The sequence below is a fragment of the Balaenoptera musculus genome, chromosome 2, assembly GCF_009873245.2.
Source record: "Balaenoptera musculus isolate JJ_BM4_2016_0621 chromosome 2, mBalMus1.pri.v3, whole genome shotgun sequence".
Taxonomy (NCBI): Eukaryota; Metazoa; Chordata; class Mammalia; order Artiodactyla; family Balaenopteridae; genus Balaenoptera; species Balaenoptera musculus.
The window spans coordinates 71,895,316-71,903,815 of NC_045786.1; the positions used below are offsets into that span (position 1 = coordinate 71,895,316).

The window sequence follows — 8,500 nt, forward strand, 5'->3', positions numbered from 1 at the left end:
GCAAGTCGTGCTTAGACACTAGCCATCTTCCTTGTGGCGACAACCATTTAGGCCAAATTTCTTGCTCTTCCCATGTCCCCTTTCTTTTCAAACTACCCCCATATCCCTCGCCCATCAGACATCTAGGCAACTACTCCGCTCTCCTCCACTCATGAACATTCTCCATTTATATTTTTAGTAGTATCTTGGAAAAATGCACCCATCTTTTGAAGAAACAAAACCTGAAATCCAAATGTACACATGGGGTATCCCTCCAAGCATGAGGGAACACACCACAACAGCACTGGTGTGTGCTGCATTAATGATGGAAAGCTTCCTTTTCACCCTATACAAGCCTTAGGTCTTCCATTTTGGGGGCAATCATAGAGCAAGACTACTTGTACATGAAGTCATAAAATTGCCCCCCCAAATGAGCAGGACATGGCAAGCTATGAAGAAACAATTGAGAAAAGTAAAGAGAGAAGCTAACTGGATTCTAGGCAGTTTGGGGGTTTCTGGGGACCAGAGTGTAGCCACAGTCTAACCCTGGGGAACACTAAAACATCAAAAAGCCTGGCCCTGAGTGTCTGATGGTGAGCTTGGGGTCTGGCTGAGGGTAGGCCCTGAAGTGCTGCTGGTGGGTGGACGTGGGTACATTGTATATCACTGTTTGAGCACCTTCTCTACAAGCCACAGGTTTGATCATTGGCATGTCAGCTGTTAGACAGTTTTTTGTTGGTGGTGTTGTTTTTTGGTCTTTTGTAACACATACTTCTCCAACAGATTTTTTTTTTTCTTTAAAGGAATGGGTTTTGAAGAGAAAAAAACGTGTGTCAGAAAAGTATAGAATAGAAAATAAATACAAATGTAAGCTGTTTTGTTAATTGCTTTATGACCACAGCAAATTAGTACAGAGAATGCCCTGTACAAAGCAACACAATAGGGACTTCCCTGGTGGTCCAGTGGTAAAGAATCCGCCTTCCAATGCAGGGGACACAGGTTCGATCACTGGTCGGGGAACTAAGATCCCACATGCCATGGGGCAACTAAGCTCACGTGCCATAACTCCTGAGCCCGCGCACCTCAACCAGAGAGCCTGTGTGCTGCAAACTACAGAGCCCACACGCCCTGGAGCCTGCGCACCACAACTAGAGAGAGAGAACCCACACGCCACAACTAGAGAGAAGCCTGTGCACCACAACGAAAGATCCCACATGCCTCAATGAAGATCCTGTGTGCCGCAACTAAGACCCGATGCAGCCAAATAAATTTAAAAAAACAAAACAAAAAAACAAACCACAATAAAGGTTCAAGGATAGAGCTGTTCTCTTAGGCAAAGCTGAAGATTTCAGTCTCTGGTATTTGGAATTTAGGCTGCAGTCCTTGTGTTTCGATGGATCACTGGGTGTGTGGCACAGTCCATGCTTTTAACCAGATTTGAACAGAAGAATGGCCACGTGGCACAGGTAGAAGTAGATGAAGTGTTGATTTCATGTGTCACATAACTACCTCCCCATGATGCAGTGCCAGGTGGGGTTGTACTTCTTGTCAAACTCTTTCTTGATATCACACTTTTTCCTCTAACCTTCCAACACAAGCTCAGTGACCCTCCTACCAACATGTCTCCTTAAATTGTTGAAAATGTACCTCTTTAGAGAAGGAACTCTTGGTCCCCCAGGTATGCCCTGTCTTCTCATGAGCTCAGCTTCCCGAGAGAACCCCAGTTTCCTTCCAACACAGTCCCTGTTTTTTGTTGAGCTAGTTGGAGAGGGTTTCTGTTCTTTTTGCCTGAAGGAAGGGGAGTCTGAACAAAGTGGAAGGTGCCCAGTTGCTTCCTGAGCCTGGGGCAGTGAGAAGATGCCTGTGGGTAGGAGGGAAAATTGGCTTCACTGAGGCAGCACTAGAAAGGCCTTTGAAATAGTTGAGGTGTGGACAGAGGTGGAATTTCTTTATTAATTCCAAGTTTGGTCATCGTTCCTTTGTTCCATGATTAGAAAATGTAGGTTGACCCTTTAACCACAGGGCTTCATAACCATCGTTGGAAACACTTTGCATTTTATTCTCATGTTTACCATGTCTCAGCTCAGCCGAGAGAAAACAGAGCCCTTCGGTGACATTAATATTCACATGGTCAGAGAGACACATGAATAATGTTTGGCTCTAGGAGAGAACGTACAATAATGATGAGAGAGATGTGAGTAAATTATTCTGACAGTGACTTAGTCATTCTGCTGCCCCACATGAATCACTTGTAGAGGCCAAACAAGTATTAATACAGAGATGTGTCCCAAACAGAGGGACAAATTTGACATTCTGTAATAGCTCTCTCTGTCATTTATGGTCCAAAACAGATGAGCTTTGGAACATGTTATTTTATTGCTGAAATCAATCAAGGCTGGCCTCAGGCCAGTGCTTAGAATAGCTGTTGCGACTGTCTGGCAGATGGAGAGATTGCTGCCCCAGGCCTCCTGGGCTTGCCCTTCTGTTGGCCCAGACTCAAAGCCGGCCCCCAACCCCCCACCTTCCGCTCCAGTCCACAGTGGTTGCATCCCCTCCCCACATTTACTGAGGGGTCCAGCGCAGACCCAGCATGACCACACCTTGGCGTGATGTAGCTTGGCTCCTCTCTTTCTCAAAAACTAAACCAAACCAAACAAACCATGATTTTTCCACACTCCACAGCACAGCCTAAGTCATAAAAGCCACCGGTCATTTCAAGAATTTTCTCTCCCCTGTGGGAAAGGATTTCATGCTTGGCTACGTGCTGATGTCTACTGCTGCCCTTACTATGGGACACAGGGAGCCTCCCAGGACTCTGATGTCGTGCTAAGAGCACTGACTGCCGAGGAGCCTGAAATTTCAGGTTCTCATTGTAGTTGTGCCACTAATGGGCTGTGTGAGCCGGGCAAGACCCTGCGCTTCTCTGGGCCTGGTTCCTCCAACTGTATTGGGCTCAGCTTGGGCTGGGATCGGGGTCCTGCAGAGATGCTTCGGGGGCTCTGCAAACTCTTGAGTCAAATTTCATTAAAAAACGAAAGTGCCTTTAAACAGTAATAAAAGACAGAATAATCAAACAGAGTTATTGTAATTTTAACCATAGGAGGTATGAGCACATTAATTTATAGTTCCATGTGAACTTCTTCTGTGGCCTTAGAAAAATCTTGTTGGAACATCTCAGCTGTGCATATATATATATATATATATATATATATATATATTTTTTTTTTTTTTTTTTGGCTGTGTTGGGTCTTTGTTGCTGCAGGCGGGCTTTCTCTAGTTGCTGCTAGTGGGGGGCTACTCTTCCTTTTGGTGCACGGGCTTCCCATTGCGGTGGCTTCTCTTGTTGCGGAGCATGGGCTCTAGGCGCGTGGGGTTCAGTAGCTGTGGTGTGCAGGCTCAGTAGTTGTAGCTCGTGCACTCTAGAGCACAGGCTCAGTAGTTGTGGTGCACGGGCTTAGTTGCTCTGCGGCATGTGGGATCTTCCGGGACCAGGGCTCGAACCCATGTCCCCTGCATTGGCAGGCGGATTCTTAACCACTGCGCCACCAGGGAAGTCCCCTCGGCTGTGCATATATTGAAATCTCTTGTCGGTGTGTATTGACCTGGAAGGTTGCCACTCCTCACTGGTCTTGTGTGAAAGTCAAGGCTATGCATGTGTCTTAGCACAGCCCCATGGACCACGCTGGATTCAAGGCTGGGCCAAGCTCACATGCATCATTACAGAGTAATTCTCGCTTGTGGGATAACTAGTGAATCGCAAACATGTGGCAATGGGAAAATATTATGTTATAGATAATTTAAGCAACGATTGTGCTTTCTGGGTGCTTTTTGCTATATAGGTATATATGTCTTCAAGCTTTAGGGACAGTTTTCTCAAAGGGTCTCCCAAGATTGCCAGAAGAGCTGTTAAAAGCCTGGGACCATTAACAGTGTGCAGCAGGGTTTCCTTGATACTGAGCAACCCAAACAACAAGTTACTGAAGATGATAGAAAATGTAACTGTCATCTAATGTCCTAATTTCAACACAGTCTCCTGTTCATACATTTTTGGGTTATAATGAGCAAAGGTTATACACTTGCACTGAAATTTTTTATATTAATGAAATAGGTTACATTTCTCTTTCACAAATATCAGTATCTAGGGTAAGATTTAGTTTGAAAGAAGAGAGGTGTTTCCTACTGGAAATGTTTGCAGTCCCCTGGGGTGATGACCCTTCCTATTTCTACTGCCATTCCAGCTGCGGCCACCCTTGTATGAGGGAGGACGCCTATTTGATGTGATTTGAGGCCACCAGAAAGGTCCTTGCTATTGATGTGGTTTTCTTTACCAAGAGGTAAAGCCTTTCTTTTCTCTGATGAGGCTGAATAGTTATCATGCCATGCTTCTGGAAGGAATGTCCAGAGAAGTAGAAATTCACATGAGGTTGAAAAGATTGACATTAGGACCTTCCCGGAGAGTAGGTTTTGGCTGCTGTGGAATCTCCCAGCTATATAAATGGGGTAAAAAGGGAGAATTTCATGGACAGTGGAAACTGGAGTTTTCTGATTTCCCCAGTGGTTTTTTTTTTTTTTTTAGTGTTTTCAACTGTAGTAACCAAGTTTTTTTTTTTTTTTAATTAATTAATTATTTTTTATTTATGGCTGTGTTGGGTCCTCGCCTCCGCGCGAGGGCTTCCTCCAGCTGCGGCAAGAGGGGGCCACTCTTCATCGGGGTGCGCGGGCCCCCCACCATCGCGGCCTCCCTCGTTGCAGAGCACAGGCTCCAGACGCGCAGGCTCAGCAGCTGTGGCCCACGGGCCCAGTTGCTCCGCGGCATGTGGGATCTTCCCAGACCAGGACTCGAACCCGTGCGCCCTGCATCAGCAGGCAGACTCTCAACCACTGCGCCACCAGGGAAGCCCCCTCCCCAGTGGTTTTGACAAGAGAATTTTTGTTCTAACTCTAGAGAAAATAATTTTCTGATGATTGGGGTGGGGTGCTCCGTATTCATAAAGTACCAACTATGAACTCACTGTGGTAGGAGACATTCTTACCTGCGTGATCTCTTTAATCCTCACAACAACAACTTTGCAAGGTAGTTACTATTACTTCCAAATTACAGGTGAGGAAATTGAGATGTTGAGAGAGCAAATAATTTGCTCCAAGGGGTCTGCCTGGTAAAAGGCAAAACGGGACTGAAAAGCCTGGTGTTTCCTTCACATTCCACGTCAGGGCAGAGGCCAGAGCCTGTAGCCTTTCTTCCCTTTGCTATAAATAGGAGGGGAATGTGCTTCCATGACACTGGAGATTTGTGAACACGGCCCAGATGGTAGCCACCAGATGAAGCTGGAGGGCAGCTGGGGATGCACTGTAGGAATGAACATGTTGGTACTGGGGTTTGGCCTTTGCAGGGAATCCCACGGCAATCTGAGTTGAGTCATTTCTCCTGGTTTCAGCTGGAAGAAGTATAGATTAAGCTCCCGGCAAGGGAGAACTGAGGGAGAAAGCAGGATGAGTGTGAGTCTGTGAACTTATCCTCGTGGGACTTTATATTTGTTACAGATTGATAAGTCATAACAAGTCTTTCTTGCCTCCAGCTGATTCTAGTTACTGATTTAACCAGGGCATGGAAATGTGGCCGCTATTCTGTGCACGAGGCTTTTAAAGATGTCACTCTCATCCACTGTCCCAGAGCTCCGAGTGGGCAAAGGCTGTCCCATTCAGCACCCTCCCCACCCAAGCCCCTGGCACACCAGCTCTCAAGCTCAGTGACCCCCTGCAGAGATGGGGCCCAGAAAAATGCACTGGAAAACAAAATCTCCACTGCTAATTTTGTTGTCATGTAATCAGGGTTGAGACTCACTCACCTAGTACCTAATAGGTGGTCAATTTATTTTTCTTGAGCAATTTAGTAAATGAAGATTGAAGGTCGCGGTGAGCTTGGAAATGCGCCACAGATCTCCTGCCAGCAGGGGGATAATTAACTGACGGCCCCAGCTGCAGCCTCTTTGAATCCACCATGGTGTTTGCACAAGGCCAAGCTTCCTGTGGGCTGCTTCCAGCCAAGGACAGAACATGGTGGGGATATTCATGCAGTCCCGTTGCTGTGAGATGCATGGCTCCTCTAATGGGCAACTGTGGCTTGAGGACACCCTACCTGTCTGTTACAGAGTGAATTGTGTCCCCCCAAATTCATGTGTTGAAGTCCTAACCCCAGTACCTCAGAATGTGACTTGTTAAGAGGTAATTAAATTAAAATGAGATCATAATGGTGGGCCCTAACCCAATATGACTGGTGTTCTTATCAGAAGAGGAGATTAGGGTACAGGACTATACAGAGGGAAGATGAAGTGCAGACACAGGGAGAGGACAGCCATCTACAAGCCAAGAAGACAGCCCTCAGAATAAAACCAATCCTGCCAACACCCTGATCTCAGACTTGTAGCCTCCAGAACTGTGGGGAAATTTCCATTCTTTAAGCTACCCAGTCCACGGTCTTTTGTTCTGGCAGCCCTAGGAAAATGATTTCAGTCTATCTGAAACATTCTCAGAATGGTGCTGTAGGTTTGAGACCTTTCCTCCCCAGCCTTCCTGTGTCCCCCTCTCCCTTCACAGCTGACAGACTTGCTTTGGGTCCTGGAGGTTCTCTCCACCTCCCCCAGTTCCCCCTGCTCCTTTTCCCTCACAGGTGTTTCCCTCCCCTCTTGGCATCTGCTTCTCAGAGGACCCAAACTATCACAAGTGTGTAGAAAAAAATTATTTGGGAATGTAATACATTCCTGAGATTATTTTATTTTATACTTTTTATTATTTATTTATTTGGTTGCACCAGGTCTTAGTTGCAGCAGGCAGGCTCCTTAGCTGTGGCTCCAGGGCTCCTTAGTTGCAGCTCACCAGCTCCTTAGTTGCAGCACATGGGTTCCTTAGTTGTGGCATGTGAATTCTTAGTTGCGGCATGCATGTGGAATCTAGTTCCCTGACCAGGGATCGAACCTGGGCCCCCTGCATTGGGAACGTGGAGTATTATCCACTGTGCCACCAGAGAAGTCCCCCTGAGATTATTTTAAACTACGTTCTAATAGTAGGCGACAGTGCAAATTTATTTTGCACATCAGTCCTACTTGCCAGTATATACAGGTTTTATGCCCTGACCATGTATCCTGCCCTGGTCCTCTGGCGCCACAGCTGTTATGGGGCTGCCTACCTCTGCTTGGGAAGGGAGGGAAGGGAAATGACCCCCCATCTGGTAGGACTGTAGCATGCCAGAGCTGGAAAGGACCTCAGAGATGATCACTCAAGTCCTGTCCCTCACCTCACACCTGGAGAGACCGAGCACCCAAATGGTTAAGTGTCCAGTTGACTCACCAGGGTCACAGAGCTGACAAATGGCTCTTAATGATGTTTCCAGGAATGTGTTTCTTAGAAGTAAATAGAGATTGTTATTTAAAGTGACATGTTTGGCTTCCCTATGAGTTACTAGTCACTTCTACTGGTTACCTGTGGTCCTGTTAATGAAATACTGGCTTCCTAGTCACACATGCGATTAGAAGGAAAGATGCCTTTCTCCCTTTCATCAACACAAGCTGTTTCTAGGCACAAGCTTCTGATAGCATTTAAGACTGTGTTGATTTTTTATGAGCTGTCACAGAGGATAAAGCCTGGCTCAGTAACTGAAGCCATAACGTGCCCACACAGAACAGCAAGGCCTGCCTTGGGCTGGCAGCAAACTGGACAGGGTCTGCCTCTTCCTCCATTTGTCCCCAGCAGATTTCACGTATCGCCAGCAAGCTGGCTGAGCCTGCCCTCATGAGCCTGGGGTGGAGGAGCCTGAGTGCGGGGCTAGAGATATCAGGCGGAGGCTTAGCTTGAATCCAAGGCCTCCCGCCATTCTTCTTTCTTCAAAATCTAGTGAATGGCTTGTGCTGTTAATATGGAGTTTGATCTTAATTGTTAGGGACACGGGGCATCCTCTGCTTTCCCACACCTCTCTGAGTCAGGAGGCCAATTTAGAGTTGTCATAGGAAAAGAGCATCTCACAATTCCTGGTTTCCAAGAAGCCTCAGGGACCAGACAGTTTCTTCTAGAACATCAACAATGTTGCAGGCAGTCGTGAGGCAGAGCCTAACTCCCAAAGGAAGCAGCCCAGCCGCTGTAATAAAAACAGGCGGCCAGGTGCTTGCTTTGGCAGCACATATACTCAGATTGAAACAATGCAGAGAAGATTAGCCTGGCCCCTGTGCAAGGATGACACACAAATTTGTGAAGAGTTCTATATTTTTTTTAGAAAAAGGCAACCAGCTTTCAGGCTGCAGTTTGCTAGTTCAGTTTTTAAAAATAGTGCATTAAAATATTATTTAACTTGTTGAATTTTTGGTGCCCTCTTAAATTTCACACCCAAGGAAAGTCCCAGCTCTGGGATACCTACTGCTTTCTGTCCAGCATTTAGTCCCCTCCTCCCTGGTACCAGGACACCTAGTTTCTTTGGAAAATTACCCCTCTGTCTCTATTCTTATTTGTGTGGTTTGGGTGAGATTGACTTCAC

General features: G+C 46.5%; 1 non-coding gene across 1 annotated transcript; it reads left to right on the forward strand.

Moving 5' to 3' along the window:
* The first annotated feature begins 8,130 nt into the window (after positions 1-8,130).
* Positions 8,131-8,237, forward strand: LOC118891378. The gene has a single exon (XR_005018962.1). It is a non-coding gene; the product is annotated as a U6 spliceosomal RNA (small nuclear RNA).
* The last annotated feature ends 263 nt before the right edge of the window (positions 8,238-8,500 follow it).